General features: G+C 45.9%; 7 non-coding genes across 7 annotated transcripts; all 7 read left to right on the top strand.

Annotated features, from left to right (window-relative positions):
- The first annotated feature begins 1,564 nt into the window (after positions 1-1,564).
- Positions 1,565-1,754, top strand: LOC130303555 (U2 spliceosomal RNA). Its single transcript, XR_008853602.1, has one exon. It is a non-coding gene; the product is annotated as a U2 spliceosomal RNA (small nuclear RNA).
- Positions 1,755-3,832: 2,078 nt separating this feature from the next.
- LOC130303519 (U2 spliceosomal RNA) lies at positions 3,833-4,023 on the top strand. The gene has a single exon (XR_008853568.1). It is a non-coding gene; the product is annotated as a U2 spliceosomal RNA (small nuclear RNA).
- Positions 4,024-6,106: 2,083 nt separating this feature from the next.
- Positions 6,107-6,297, top strand: LOC130303518 (U2 spliceosomal RNA). Its single transcript, XR_008853567.1, has one exon. It is a non-coding gene; the product is annotated as a U2 spliceosomal RNA (small nuclear RNA).
- Positions 6,298-8,381: 2,084 nt separating this feature from the next.
- LOC130303554 (U2 spliceosomal RNA) lies at positions 8,382-8,573 on the top strand. Its single transcript, XR_008853601.1, has one exon. It is a non-coding gene; the product is annotated as a U2 spliceosomal RNA (small nuclear RNA).
- Positions 8,574-10,658: 2,085 nt separating this feature from the next.
- On the top strand, positions 10,659-10,849 carry LOC130303517 (U2 spliceosomal RNA). The gene has a single exon (XR_008853566.1). It is a non-coding gene; the product is annotated as a U2 spliceosomal RNA (small nuclear RNA).
- A 2,096-nt stretch (positions 10,850-12,945) lies between these two features.
- Positions 12,946-13,139, top strand: LOC130303556 (U2 spliceosomal RNA). The gene has a single exon (XR_008853603.1). It is a non-coding gene; the product is annotated as a U2 spliceosomal RNA (small nuclear RNA).
- A 2,101-nt stretch (positions 13,140-15,240) lies between these two features.
- Positions 15,241-15,432, top strand: LOC130303551 (U2 spliceosomal RNA). Its single transcript, XR_008853599.1, has one exon. It is a non-coding gene; the product is annotated as a U2 spliceosomal RNA (small nuclear RNA).
- The last annotated feature ends 1,018 nt before the right edge of the window (positions 15,433-16,450 follow it).

The raw sequence follows: 16,450 nt of genomic DNA, 5'->3' as shown, positions 1-16,450 counted from the left end.
CATGCATTGCTTCTGTGGTATTGCAAAGGCAAAGACAAATGCTTCCAGCCATCCATTGCACTAATGGATTGGTCATCAGCTGGCTGTCTATGTCCCGCATCAATATAGACCAAAGTACAGAGGGTTAGGCTATGCTATTGTGCACCTACCTGATGCATCAGAAGGTGCGAGGCCCTTGCTAAATTCTGTGCACAGACTTTGAGATCTATACTTAGACTGTATCTAAACCTGCTCCAACATGGACTGACATTCTGGCTACTTTCAGCCGATGCGACTTGTCTGTCGCTGAACAGTCGCTTTTTATGTATTCAGCACCTATGTATAATGTTGTAAAAATGCTCTAGAAGCTAAAGTCGCAGAAATGTCACACATATTTGGCCTGCAACTTTCTGTGCGACAAATTCAGACAGAAAAATCAGTATAAATCCTTAGAAAATTATCCCCAGTGTCTCCATCTGCTGGCGGTATTGAATAAGCATTGCTGCACTGATGGGGTATGCATTAGACGAAAAAAAAGAAGAAAAGAGAATAATACGCCAGAAAAGAGGCGAAAAGGAAAAAAACGTTAAAAAAACGTGAAAAAAAAGTAAGAGGAAGAGAAGGGAAAAAAGGTGGAAATGGGTTTAAAAGTGATTTCGGCGGAGAAATATATATATATATATATATATATATATATATATATATATATATACGCGCACACACACACATATATATAAACGTATTCTCCGTTGAAGATATTGCCAGCCGCTGCTGTGTCCAGGCCCAGGAGCCTTAGCACTGTGCTGTGATGTCACTCAATACCACTGACATCACTAGGTGTAAACAACATCTCTCCTTTGCTGTGTATGTGACTATGGAGCTGTTTGGTGATGTCGTCTATTATGGCCTTCATAGAAGCAACAGGAGATTGTTGCATCCATCTAGAACCCTCAGAACTACAGTGCTATGATGTCACTCACTTCCACAGGCCTTGCAGAGTGTAAACAACAACAACCCAGCTTTGTTGTGTATGTAACCATAGGGATTTGTGATGTCACCTAGACCTTCACAGCAGCGACAGCTTTATGAGGAGCATCAGCACTGCTCTGCCTGAGCAGAACCATCACCGCCATAGGTTGTCAAATAACCGGATTTAACCCACACAGGTAAGTCCAATGGGGTGCAGGCATGTCCTCTATGCTTACAGCTTCCCGTGGGTGTTGGTTTGATACCGTTTGGGGACAGCCAAGGAGGCATCTGCAGGCAACAAAGGTAGGTGTGTGCTTGTGTGTGTGTTTCCTATGCAGATCCAAAGCCCAGTGTCACATGCAAGTAGGAGGAGTAAGAAGGGTTCCTGGCAAATCCGGGTTATGGATTGCATTTAAAAAGGCCCCGTGGGAGTGCAATGGGCCCCTGTCTTGCTGCTTAGCAATAATGGTATGGTTTAGGTTCTGCTGTGTGTACTGGTGGTTGACTGCCCCCCAGCCCAGAGTGTGCATGGAAAATTGTCTGGCAGCCTCCCTGACAGCAAGCAGTGATAGTGCCCATGAAGGGGACCTTGTTGGGCACCGCCCCTTTCACGGTTATCGCTTCTCGGCCTTTTGGCTAAGATCAAGTGTAGTATCTGTTCTTATCAGTTTAATATCTGATACGTCCCCTATCTGGGGACCATATATTAAATGGATTTTTGAGAACGGGGGCCGATTTCGAAGCTTGCTTCCGTCGCCCTATGCATTGACCGATATGGCAGTATCTTCGGGTACAGTGCACCACCCCCTTACAGGGTTAAAAAGAAAGATTCCTACTTTCATTGCTACCTGCTTGCTGGCTAGCCAGCTAGCCAGCCCTGTGGGCCTTGCTGCTGCTGCAGCCAAAAAACAAAAGGTGGTGCTGCTGCTGCTTCTGCTGCTTCTGCTTCTGCTTGTGTCTGGCCCCTGTTGGAGCGTCCAGGCACAGGACTTCTGCTGCTGCTGACTAAATGGCCTCCTTAATTGGATCATTTGAGTAGCCAGCACACCTGTGCAGGTAGGGCATGACATGATAGGCAGCTGCCTTGATAGCGGGTGGGTGCTGAATGTTCCTAATTGACAAAATAAGATTAATGCTTATGAAGAAATATAAAATCTCATCCCTTCCCCAATATCGCGCCACACCCCTACCCCTTAATTCCTGGTTGAACGTGATGGACATATGTCTTTTTTCGACCGTACTAACTATGTAACTATGTAACATAACATGGGGGGGGGGGGTCTCCTGGCTGTTCACACAGGTGTGTCATTGCTGTACATTGACCATGCATTGACTTCTGTGGTATTGCAAAGGCAAAGACAAATGCTTCCAGCCATCCATTGCACTAATGGATTGGTCATCAGCTGGCTGTCTATGTCCCGCATCAAAATAGACCAAAGTACAGAGGGTTAGGCTATGCTATTGTGCACCTACCTGATGCATCAGAAGGTGCGAGGCCCTTGCTAAATTCTGTGCACAGACTTTGAGATCTATACTTTAGACTGTATCTAAACCTGCTCCAACATGGACTGACATTCTGGCCTACTTTCAGCCGATGCGACTTGTCTGTCGCTGAACAGTCGCTTTTTATGTATTCAGCACCTATGTATAATGTTGTAAAAATGCTCTAGAAGCTAAAGTCGCAGAAATGTCACACATATTTGGCCTGCAACTTTCTGTGCGACAAATTCAGACAGGAAAATCAGTATAAATCCTTAGAAAATTATCCCCCAGTGTCTCCATCTGCTGGCGGTATTGAATAAGCATTGCTGCACTGATGGGGTATGCATTAGACGAAAAAAAAGAAGAAAAAGAAGAATAATACGCCCAGAAAAGAGGCGAAAAGGAGAAAAACGTAAAAAAACGTGAAAAAAAGTAAGAGGAAGAGAAGGGAAAAAAAGGTGGAAATGGGTTTAAAAGTGATTTCGGCGGAGAAATATATATATATATATATATATATATATATATATATATACGCGCACACACACACATATATATAAACGTATTCTCCGTTGAGATATTGCAGCCGCTGCTGTGTCCAGGCCCAGGAGCCTTAGCACTGTGCTGTGATGTCACTCAATACCACTGACATCACTAGGTGTAAACAACATCTCTCCTTTGCTGTGTATGTGACTATGGAGCTGTTTGGTGATGTCGTCTATTATGGCCTTCATAGAAGCAACAGGAGATTGTTGCATCCATCTAGAACCCTCAGAACTACAGTGCTATGATGTCACTCACTTCACAGGCCTTGCAGAGTGTAAACAACAACAACCCAGCTTGTTGTGTATGTAACCATAGGGATTTGTGATGTCACCTAGAACCTTCACAGCAGCGACAGCTTTATGAGGAGCATCAGCACTGCTCTGCCTGAGCAGAACCATCACCGCCATAGGTTGTCAAATAACCCGGATTTAACCCACACAGGTAAGTCCAATGGGGTGCAGGCATGTCCTCTATGCTTACAGCTTCCCGTGGGTGTTGGTTTGATACCGTTTGGGGACAGCCAAGGAGGCATCTGCAGGCAACAAAGGTAGGTGTGTGCTTGTGTGTGTGTTTCTATGCAGATCCTAAGCCCAGTGTCACATGCAAGTAGGAGGAGTAAGAAGGGTTCCTGGCAAATCCGGGTTATGGATTGCATTTAAAAAGGCCCCGTGGGAGTGCAATGGGCCCCTGTCTTGCTGCTTAGCAATAATGGTATGGGTTTAGGTTCTGCTGTGTGTACTGGTGGTTGACTGCCCCCCAGCCCAGAGTGTGCATGGAAAATTGTCTGGCAGCCTCCCTGACAGCAAGCAGTGATAGTGCCCATGAAGGGGACCTTGTTGGGCCCGCCCCTTTCACGGTTATCGCTTCTCGGCCTTTTGGCTAAGATCAAGTGTAGTATCTGTTCTTATCAGTTTAATATCTGATACGTCCCCTATCTGGGGACCATATATTAAATGGATTTTTGAGAACGGGGGCCGATTTCGAAGCTTGCTTCCGTCGCCCTATGCATTGACCCGATATGGCAGTATCTTCGGGTACAGTGCACCACCCCTTACAGGGTTAAAAAGAAAGATTCCTACTTTCATTGCTACCTGCTTGCTGGCTAGCCAGCTAGCCAGCCCTGTGGGCCTTGCTGCTGCTGCAGCCAAAAAACAAAAGGTGGTGCTGCTGCTGCTTCTGCTGCTTCTGCTTCTGCTTGTGTCTGGCCCCTGTTGGAGCGTCCAGGCACAGGACTTCTGCTGCTGCTGACTAAATGGCCTCCTTAATTGGATCATTTGAGTAGCCAGCACACCTGTGCAGGTAGGGCATGACATGATAGGCAGCTGCCTTGATAGCGGGTGGGTGCTGAATGTTCCTAATTGACAAAATAAGATTAATGCTTATGAAGAAATATAAAATCTCATCCCTTCCCCAATATCGCGCCACACCCCTACCCCTTAATTCCCTGGTTGAACGTGATGGACATATGTCTTTTTTCGACCGTACTAACTATGTAACTATGTAACATAACATGGGGGGGGGGGGTCTCCTGGCTGTTCACACAGGTTGTGTCATTGCTGTACATTGACCATGCATTGCTTCTGTGGTATTGCAAAGGCAAAGACAAATGCTTCCAGCCATCCATTGCACTAATGATTGGTCATCAGCTGGCTGTCTATGTCCCGCATCAATATAGACCAAAGTACAGAGGGTTAGGCTATGCTATTGTGCACCTACCTGATGCATCAGAAGGTGCGAGGCCCTTGCTAAATTCTGTGCACAGACTTTGAGATCTATACTTTAGACTGTATCTAAACCTGCTCCAACATGGACTGACATTCTGGCCTACTTTCAGCGATGCGACTTGTCTGTCGCTGAACAGTCGCTTTTTATGTATTCAGCACCTATGTATAATGTTGTAAAAATGCTCTAGAAGCTAAAGTCGCAGAAATGTCACACATATTTGGCCTGCAACTTTCTGTGCGACAAATTCAGACAGGAAAATCAGTATAAATCCTTAGAAAATTATCCCCCAGTGTCTCCATCTGCTGGCGGTATTGAATAAGCATTGCTGCACTGATGGGTATGCATTAGACGAAAAAAAAGAAGAAAAAGAAGAATAATACGCCCAGAAAAGAGGCGAAAAGGAGAAAAAACGTAAAAAAACGTGAAAAAAAAGTAAGAGGAAGAGAAGGGAAAAAAAGGTGGAAATGGGTTTAAAAGTGATTTCGGCGGAGAAATATATATATATATATATATATATATATATATATATATATATATACGCGCACACACACACATATATATAAACGTATTCTCCGTTGAGATATTGCAGCCGCTGCTGTGTCCAGGCCCAGGAGCCTTAGCACTGTGCTGTGATGTCACTCAATACCACTGACATCACTAGGTGTAAACAACATCTCTCCTTTGCTGTGTATGTGACTATGGAGCTGTTTGGTGATGTCGTCTATTATGGCCTTCATAGAAGCAACAGGAGATTGTTGCATCCATCTAGAACCCTCAGAACTACAGTGCTATGATGTCACTCACTTCCACAGGCCTTGCAGAGTGTAAACAACAACAACCCAGCTTTGTTGTGTATGTAACCATAGGGATTTGTGATGTCACCTAGAACCTTCACAGCAGCGACAGCTTTATGAGGAGCATCAGCACTGCTCTGCCTGAGCAGAACCATCACCGCCATAGGTTGTCAAATAACCCGGATTTAACCCAACACAGGTAAGTCCAATGGGGTGCAGGCATGTCCTCTATGCTTACAGCTTCCCGTGGGTGTTGGTTTGATACCGTTGGGGACAGCCAAGGAGGCATCTGCAGGCAACAAAGGTAGGTGTGTGCTTGTGTGTGTGTTTCCTATGCAGATCCTAAGCCCAGTGTCACATGCAAGTAGGAGGAGTAAGAAGTGTTCCTGGCAAATCCGGGTTATGGATTGCATTTAAAAAGGCCCGTGGGAGTGCAATGGGCCCCTGTCTTGCTGCTTAGCAATAATGGTATGGGTTTAGGTTCTGCTGTGTGTACTGGTGGTTGACTGCCCCCCAGCCCAGAGTGTGCATGGAAAATTGTCTGGCAGCTCCCTGACAGCAAGCAGTGATAGTGCCCATGAAGGGGACCTTGTTGGGCCGCCCCTTTCACGGTTATCGCTTCTCGGCCTTTTGGCTAAGATCAAGTGTAGTATCTGTTCTTATCAGTTTAATATCTGATACGTCCCCTATCTGGGGACCATATATTAAATGGATTTTTGAGAACGGGGGCCGATTTCGAAGCTTGCTTCCGTCGCCCTATGCATTGACCCGATATGGCAGTATCTTCGGGTACAGTGCACCACCCCCTTACAGGGTTAAAAGAAGATTCCTACTTTCATTGCTACCTGCTTGCTGGCTAGCCAGCTAGCCAGCCCTGTGGGCCTTGCTGCTGCTGCAGCCAAAAAACAAAAGGTGGTGCTGCTGCTGCTTCTGCTGCTTCTGCTTCTGCTTGTGTCTGGCCCCTGTTGGAGCGTCCAGGCACAGGACTTCTGCTGCTGCTGACTAAATGGCCTCCTTAATTGGATCATTTGAGTAGCCAGCACACCTGTGCAGGTAGGCATGACATGATAGGCAGCTGCCTTGATAGCGGGTGGGTGCTGAATGTTCCTAATTGACAAAATAAGATTAATGCTTATGAAGAAATATAAAATCTCATCCCTTCCCCAATATCGCGCCACACCCCTACCCCTTAATTCCTGGTTGAACGTGATGGACATATGTCTTTTTTCGACCGTACTAACTATGTAACTATGTAACATAACATGGGGGGGGGGGGTCTCCTGGCTGTTCACACAGGTGTGTCATTGCTGTACATTGACCATGCATTGCTTCTGTGGTATTGCAAAGGCAAAGACAAATGCTTCCAGCCATCCATTGCACTAATGGATTGGTCATCAGCTGGCTGTCTATGTCCCGCATCAATATAGACCAAAGTACAGAGGGTTAGGCTATGCTATTGTGCACCTACCTGATGCATCAGAAGGTGCGAGGCCCTTGCTAAATTCTGTGCACAGACTTTGAGATCTATACTTTAGACTGTATCTAAACTGCTCCAACATGGACTGACATTCTGGCCTACTTTCAGCCGATGCGACTTGTCTGTCGCTGAACAGTCGCTTTTTATGTATTCAGCACCTATGTATAATGTTGTAAAAATGCTCTAGAAGCTAAAGTCGCAGAAATGTCACACATATTTGGCCTGCAACTTTCTGTGCGACAAATTCAGACAGGAAAAATCAGTATAAATCCTTAGAAAATTATCCCCCAGTGTCTCCATCTGCTGGCGGTATTGAATAAGCATTGCTGCACTGATGGGGTATGCATTAGACGAAAAAAAAGAAGAAAAAGAAGAATAATACGCCCAGAAAAGAGGCGAAAAGGAGAAAAACGTAAAAAAACGTGAAAAAAAGTAAGAGGAAGAGAAGGGAAAAAAGGTGGAAATGGGTTTAAAAGTGATTCGGCGGAGAAATATATATATCTATATATATATATATATATATATATATATATATATCGCGCACACACACACATATATATAAACGTATTCTCCGTTGAGATATTGCAGCCGCTGCTGTGTCCAGGCCCAGGAGCCTTAGCACTGTGCTGTGATGTCACTCAATACCACTGACATCACTAGGTGTAAACAACATCTCTCCTTTGCTGTGTATGTGACTATGGAGCTGTTTGGTGATGTCGTCTATTATGGCCTTCATAGAAGCAACAGGAGATTGTTGCATCCATCTAGAACCCTCAGAACTACAGTGCTATGATGTCACTCACTTCCACAGGCCTTGCAGAGTGTAAACAACAACAACCCAGCTTTGTTGTGTATGTAACCATAGGGATTTGTGATGTCACCTAGAACCTTCACAGCAGCGACAGCTTTATGAGGAGCATCAGCACTGCTCTGCCTGAGCAGAACCATCACCGCCATAGGTTGTCAAATAACCCGGATTTTAACCCCACACAGGTAAGTCCAATGGGGTGCAGGCATGTCCTCTATGCTTACAGCTTCCCGTGGGTGTTGGTTTGATACCGTTTGGGGACAGCCAAGGAGGCATCTGCAGGCAACAAAGGTAGGTGTGTGCTTGTGTGTGTGTTTCCTATGCAGATCCTAAGCCCAGTGTCACATGCAAGTAGGAGGAGTAAGAAGGGTTCCTGGCAAATCCGGGTTATGGATTGCATTTAAAAAGGCCCCGTGGGAGTGCAATGGGCCCCTGTCTTGCTGCTTAGCAATAATGGTATGGGTTTAGGTTCTGCTGTGTGTACTGGTGGTTGACTGCCCCCCAGCCCAGAGTGTGCATGGAAAATTGTCTGGCAGCCTCCCTGACAGCAAGCAGTGATAGTGCCCATGAAGGGGACCTTGTTGGGCCCGCCCCTTTCACGGTTATCGCTTCTCGGCCTTTTGGCTAAGATCAAGTGTAGTATCTGTTCTTATCAGTTTAATATCTGATACGTCCCCCTATCTGGGGACCATATATTAAATGGATTTTTGAGAACGGGGGCCGATTTCGAAGCTTGCTTCCGTCGCCCTATGCATTGACCCGATATGGCAGTATCTTCGGGTACAGTGCACCACCCCCTTACAGGGTTAAAAAGAAAGATTCCTACTTTCATTGCTACCTGCTTGCTGGCTAGCCAGCTAGCCAGCCTGTGGGCCTTGCTGCTGCTGCAGCCAAAAAACAAAAGGTGGTGCTGCTGCTGCTTCTGCTGCTTCTGCTTCTGCTTGTGTCTGGCCCCTGTTGGAGCGTCAGGCACAGGACTTCTGCTGCTGCTGACTAAATGGCCTCCTTAATTGGATCATTTGAGTAGCCAGCACACCTGTGCAGGTAGGGCATGACATGATAGGCAGCTGCCTTGATAGCGGGTGGGTGCTGAATGTTCCTAATTGACAAAATAAGATTAATGCTTATGAAGAAATATAAAATCTCATCCCTTCCCCAATATCGCGCCACACCCCTACCCCTTAATTCCCTGGTTGAACGTGATGGACATATGTCTTTTTTCGACCGTACTAACTATGTAACTATGTAACATAACATGGGGGGGGGGGGTCTCTGGCTGTTCACACAGGTGTGTCATTGCTGTACATTGACCATGCATTGCTTCTGTGGTATTGCAAAGGCAAAGACAAATGCTTCCAGCCATCCATTGCACTAATGGATTGGTCATCAGCTGGCTGTCTATGTCCCGCATCAATATAGACCAAAGTACAGAGGGTTAGGCTATGCTATTGTGCACCTACCTGATGCATCAGAAGGTGCGAGGCCCTTGCTAAATTCTGTGCACAGACTTTGAGATCTATACTTTAGACTGTATCTAAACCTGCTCCAACATGGACTGACATTCTGGCCTACTTTCAGCCGATGCGACTTGTCTGTCGCTGAACAGTCCGCTTTTTATGTATTCAGCACCTATGTATAATGTTGTAAAAATGCTCTAGAAGCTAAAGTCGCAGAAATGTCACACATATTTGGCCTGCAACTTTCTGTGCGACAAATTCAGACAGGAAAAATCAGTATAAATCCTTAGAAAATTATCCCCCAGTGTCTCCATCTGCTGGCGGTATTGAATAAGCATTGCTGCACTGATGGGGTATGCATTAGACGAAAAAAAGAAGAAAAAGAAGAATAATACGCCCAGAAAAGAGGCGAAAAGGAGAAAAACGTAAAAAAACGTGAAAAAAAAGTAAGAGAAGAGAAGGGAAAAAAAGGTGGAAATGGGTTTAAAAGTGATTTCGGCGGAGAAATATATATATATATATATATATATATATATATATATATATATATATACGCGCACACACACACATATATATAAACGTATTCTCCGTTGAGATATTGCAGCCGCTGCTGTGTCCAGGCCCAGGAGCCTTAGCACTGTGCTGTGATGTCACTCAATACCACTGACATCACTAGGTGTAAACAACATCTCTCCTTTGCTGTGTATGTGACTATGGAGCTGTTTGGTGATGTCGTCTATTATGGCCTTCATAGAAGCAACAGGAGATTGTTGCATCCATCTAGAACCCTCAGAACTACAGTGCTATGATGTCACTCACTTCCACAGGCCTTGCAGAGTGTAAACAACAACAACCCAGCTTTGTTGTGTATGTAACCATAGGGATTTGTGATGTCACCTAGAACCTTCACAGCAGCGACAGCTTTATGAGGAGCATCAGCACTGCTCTGCCTGAGCAGAACCATCACCGCCATAGGTTGTCAAATAACCCGGATTAACCCACACAGGTAAGTCCAATGGGGTGCAGGCATGTCCTCTATGCTTACAGCTTCCCGTGGGTGTTGGTTTGATACCGTTTTGGGACAGCCAAGGAGGCATCTGCAGGCAACAAAGGTAGGTGTGTGCTTGTGTGTGTGTTTCCTATGCAGATCCTAAGCCCAGTGTCACATGCAAGTAGGAGGAGTAAGAAGGGTTCCTGGCAAATCCGGGTTATGGATTGCATTTAAAAAGGCCCCGTGGGAGTGCAATGGGCCCCTGTCTTGCTGCTTAGCAATAATGGTATGGGTTTAGGTTCTGCTGTGTGTACTGGTGTTGACTGCCCCCCAGCCCAGAGTGTGCATGGAAAATTGTCTGGCAGCCTCCTGACAGCAAGCAGTGATAGTGCCCATGAAGGGGACCTTGTTGGGCCCGCCCCTTTCACGGTTTATCGCTTCTCGGCCTTTTGGCTAAGATCAAGTGTAGTATCTGTTCTTATCAGTTTAATATCTGATACGTCCCCTATCTGGGGACCATATATTAAATGGATTTTTGAGAACGGGGGCCGATTTCGAAGCTTGCTTCCGTCGCCCTATGCATTGACCCGATATGGCAGTATCTTCGGGTACAGTGCACCACCCCCTTACAGGGTTAAAAAGAAAGATTCCTACTTTCATTGCTACCTGCTTGCTGGCTAGCCAGCTAGCCAGCCCTGTGGGCCTTGCTGCTGCTGCAGCCAAAAAACAAAAGGTGGTGCTGCTGCTGACTTCTGCTGCTTCTGCTTCTGCTTGTGTCTGGCCCTGTTGGAGCGTCCAGGCACAGGACTTCTGCTGCTGCTGACTAAATGGCCTCCTTAATTGGATCATTTGAGTAGCCAGCACACCTGTGCAGGTAGGGCATGACATGATAGGCAGCTGCCTTGATAGCGGGTGGGTGCTGAATGTTCCTAATTGACAAAATAAGATTAATGCTTATGAAGAAATATAAAATCTCATCCCTTCCCCAATATCGCGCCACACCCCTACCCCTTAATTCCCTGGTTGAACGTGATGGACATATGTCTTTTTTCGACCGTACTAACTATGTAACTAGTAACATAACATGGGGGGGGGGGTCTCCTGGCTGTTCACACAGGTGTGTCATTGCTGTACAGTTGACCATGCATTGCTTCTGTGGTATTGCAAAGGCAAAGACAAATGCTTCCAGCCATCCATTGCACTAATGGATTGGTCATCAGCTGGCTGTCTATGTCCCGCATCAATATAGACCAAAGTACAGAGGGTTAGGCTATGCTATTGTGCACCTACCTGATGCATCAGAAGGTGCGAGGCCCTTGCTAAATTCTGTGCACAGACTTTGAGATCTATACTTTAGACTGTATCTAACCTGCTCCAACATGGACTGACATTCTGGCCTACTTTCAGCCGATGCGACTTGTCTGTCGCTGAACAGTCGCTTTTTATGTATTCAGCACCTATGTATAATGTTGTAAAAATGCTCTAGAAGCTAAAGTCGCAGAATTGTCACACATATTTGGCCTGCAACTTTCTGTGCGACAAATTCAGACAGGAAAAATCAGTATAAATCCTTAGAAAATTATCCCCCAGTGTCTCCATCTGCTGGCGGTATTGAATAAGCAATTGCTGCACTGATGGGGTATAGCATTAGACGAAAAAAAAGAAGAAAAAGAAGAATAATACGCCCAGAAAAGAGGCGAAAAGGAGAAAAACGTAAAAAAACGTGAAAAAAAAGTAAGAGGAAGAGAAGGGAAAAAAAGGTGGAAATGGGTTTAAAAGTGATTTCGGCGGAGAAATATATATATATATATATATATATATATATATATATATATATATATATACGCGCACACACACACATATATATAAACCGTATTCTCCGTTGAGATATTGCAGCCGCTGCTGTGTCCAGGCCCAGGAGCCTTAGCACTGTGCTGTGATGTCACTCAATACCACTGACATCACTAGGTGTAAACAACATCTCTCCTTTGCTGTGTATGTGACTATGGAGCTGTTTGGTGATGTCGTCTATTATGGCCTTCATAGAAGCAACAGGAGATTGTTGCATCCATCTAGAACCCTCAGAACTACAGTGCTATGATGTCACTCACTTCCACAGGCCTTGCAGAGTGTAAACAACAACAACCCAGCTTTGTGTGTATGTAACCATAGGGATTTGTGATGTCACCTAGAACCTTCACAGCAGCGACAGCTTTATGAGGAGCATCAGCACTGCTCTGCCTGAGCAGAAACCATCACCGCCATAGGTTGTCAAATAACCCGGATTTAACCCACACAGGTAAGTCCAATGGGGTGCAGGCATGTCCTCTATGCTTACAGCTTCCCGTGGGTGTTGGTTTGATACCGTTTGGGGACAGCCAAGGAGGCATCTGCAGGCAACAAAGGTAGGTGTGTGCTTGTGTGTGTGTTGTTTCCTATGCAGATCCTAAGCCCAGTGTCACATGCAAGTAGGAGGAGTAAGAAGGGTTCCTGGCAAATCCGGGTTATGGATTGCATTTAAAAAGGCCCCGTGGAGGTGCAATGGGCCCCTGTCTTGCTGCTTAGCAATAATGGTATGGGTTAGGTTCTGCTGTGTGTACTGGTGGTTGACTGCCCCCCAGCCCAGAGTGTGCATGGAAAATTGTCTGGCAGCCTCCCTGACAGCAAGCAGTGATAGTGCCCATGAAGGGGACCTTGTTGGGCCCGCCCCTTTCACGGTTATCGCTTATCGGGCCTTTTGGCTAAGATCAAGTGTAGTATCTGTTCTTATCAGTTTAATATCTGATACGTCCCCTATCTGGGGACCATATATTAAATGGATTTTTGAGAACGGGGGCCGATTTCGAAGCTCTTGCTTCCGTCGCCCTATGCATTGACCCGATATGGCAGTATCTTCGGGTACAGTGCACCACCCCCTTACAGGGTTAAAAAGAAAGATTCCTACTTTCATTGCTACCTGCTTGCTGGCTAGCCAGCTAGCCAGCCCTGTGGGCCTTGCTGCTGCTGCAGCCAAAAAACAAAAGGTGTGCTGCTGCTGCTGCTTCTGCTGCTTCTGCTTGTGTCTGGCCGCTGTTGGAGCGTCCAGGCACAGGACTTCTGCTGCTGCTGACTAAATGGCCTCCTTAATTGGATCAATTGAGTAGCCAGCACACCTGTGCAGGTTTAGGGCATGACATGATAGGCAGCTGCCTTGATAGCGGGTGGGTGCTGAATGTTCCTAATTGACAAAATAAGATTAATGCTTATGAAGAAATATAAAATCTCATCCCTTCCCCAATATCGCGCCACACCCCTACCCCTTAATTCCCTGGTTGAACTTGATGGACATATGTCTTTTTTCGACCGTACTAACTATGTAACTATGTAACATAACATGGGGGGGGGGGGGGGGGGTCTCCTGGCTGTTCACACAGGTGTGTCATTGCTGTACATTGACCATGCATTGCTTCTGTGGTATTGCAAAGGCAAAGACAAATGCTTCAGCCATCCATTGCACTAATGGATTGGTCATCAGCTGGCTGTCTATGTCCCGCATCAATATAGACCAAAGTACAGAGGGTTAGGCTATGCTATTGTGCACCTACCTGATGCATCAGAAGGTGCGAGGCCCTTGCTAAATTCCTGTGCACAGACTTTGAGATCTATACTTTAGACTGTATCTAAACCTGCTCCAACATGGACTGACATTCTGGCCTACTTTCAGCCGATGCGACTTGTCTGTCGCTGAACAGTCCCTTTTTATGTATTCAGCACCTATGTATAATGTTGTAAAATGCTCTAGAAGCTAAAGTCGCAGAAATGTCACACATATTCGGCCTGCAACTTTCTGTGCGACAAATTCAGACAGGAAAAATCAGTATAAATCCTTAGAAAATTATCCCCCAGTGTCTCCATCTGCTGGGCGGTATTGAATAAGCATTGCTGCACTGATGGGGTATGCATTAGACGAAAAAAAAGAAGAAAAAGAAGAATAATACGCCAGAAAAGAGGCGAAAAGGAGAAAAACGTAAAAAAACGTGAAAAAAAAGTAAGAGGAAGAGAAGGGGAAAAAAAGGTGGAAATGGGTTTAAAAGTGATTTTGGCGCGAGAAATATATATATATATATATATATATATATATATATTATATATATATATATATATACGCGCACACACACACATATATATAAACGTATTCTCCGTTGAGATATTGCAGCCGCTGCTGTGTCCAGGCCAGGAGCCTTAGCACTGTGCTGTGATGTCCACTCAATACCACTGACATCACTAGGTGTAAACAACATCTCTCCTTTGCTGTGTATGTGACTATGGAGCTGTTTGGTGATGTCGTCTATTATGGCCTTCATAGAAGCAACAGGAGATTGTTGCATCCATCTAGAACCCTCAGAACTACAGTGCTATGATGTCACTCACTTCCACAGGCCTTGCAGAGTGTAAACAACAACAACCCAGCTTTGTTGTGTATGTAACCATAGGGATTTGTGATGTCACCTAGAACCTTCACAGCAGCGACAGCTTTATGAGGAGCATCAGCACTGCTCTGCCTGAGCAGAACCATCACCGCCATAGGTTGTCAAATAACCCGGATTTAACCCACACAGTAAGTCCAATGGGGTGCAGGCATGTCCTCTATGCTTACAGCTTCCCGGGGGTGTTGGTTTGATACCGTTTGGGGACAGCCAAGGAGGCATCTGCAGGCAACAAAGGTAGGTGTGTGCTTGTGTGTGTGTTTACTATGCAGATCCTAAGCCCAGTGTCACATGCAAGTAGGAGGAGTAAGAGGGTTCCTGGCAAATCCGGGTTATGGATTGCATTTAAAAAGGCCCCGTGGGAGTGCAATGTGGCCCCTGTCTTGCTGCTTAGCAATAATGGTATGGGTTTAGGTTCTGCTGTGTGTACTGGTGGTTGACTGCCCCCAGCCCAGAGTGTGCATGGAAAATTGTCTGGCAGCCTCCCTGACAGCAAGCAGTGATAGTGCCCATGAAGGGGACCTTGTTGGGCCCGCCCCTTTCACGGTTATCGCTTCTCGGCCTTTTGGCTAAGATCAAGTGTAGTATCTGTTCTTATCAGTTTAATATCTGATACGTCCCCTATCTGGGGGACCATATATTAAATGGATTTTTGAGAACGGGGGCCGATTTCGAAGCTTGCTTCCGTCGCCCTATGCATTGACCCGATATGGCAGTATCTTCGGGTACAGTGCACCACCCCCTTACAGGGTTAAAAGAAAGATTCCTACTTTCATTGCTACCTGCTTGCTGGCTAGCCAGCTAGCAGCCCTGTGGGCCTTGCTGCTGCTGCAGCCAAAAAACAAAAGGTGGTGCTGCTGCTGCTGCTTCTGCTGCTTCTGCTTGTGTCTGGCCGCTGTTGGAGCGTCCAGGCACAGGACTTCTGCTGCTGCTGACTAAATGGCCTCCTTAATTGGATCAATTGAGTAGCCAGCACACCTGTGCAGGTAGGGCATGACATGATAGGCAGCTGCCTTGATAGCGGTGTGGGTGCTGAATGTTCCTAATTGACAAAATAAGATTAATGCTTATGAAGAAATATAAAATCTCATCCCTTCCCCAATATCGCGCCACACCCCTACCCCTTAATTCCCTGGTTGAACTTGATGGACATATGTCTTTTTTCGACCGTACTAACTATGTAACTATGTAACATAACATGGGGGGGGGGGGGGGGGGTCTCCTGGCTGTTCACACAGGTGTGTCATTGCTGTACATTGACCATGCATTGCTTCTGTGGTATTGCAAAGGCAAAGACAAATGCTTCCAGCCATCCATTGCACTAATGGATTGGTCATCAGCTGGCTGTCTATGTCCCGCATCAATATAGACCAAAGTACAGAGGGTTAGGCTATGCTATTGTGCACCTACCTGATGCATCAGAAGGTGCGAGGCCCTTGCTAAATTCTGTGCACAGACTTTGAGATCTATACTTTAGACTGTATCTAAACCTGCTCCAACATGGACTGACATTCTGGCCTACTTTCAGCCGATGCGACTTGTCTGTCGGCTGAACAGTCCCTTTTTATGTATTCAGCACCTATGTATAATGTTGTAAAAATGCTCTAGAAGCTAAAGTCGCAGAAATGTCACACATATTCGGCCTGCAACTTTACTGTGCGACAAATTCAGACAGGAAAAATCAGTATAAATCCTTAGAAAATTATCCCCCAGTGTCTCCATCTGCTGGCGGTATTGAATAAGCATTGCTGCACTGATG

This window comes from Hyla sarda, unplaced genomic scaffold, assembly GCF_029499605.1.
Source record: "Hyla sarda isolate aHylSar1 unplaced genomic scaffold, aHylSar1.hap1 scaffold_1231, whole genome shotgun sequence".
Classification (NCBI taxonomy): domain Eukaryota; kingdom Metazoa; phylum Chordata; class Amphibia; order Anura; family Hylidae; genus Hyla; species Hyla sarda.
Note: the sequence above shows the minus strand (reverse complement) of the source record. Positions and strands in the feature narration are given on the sequence as shown.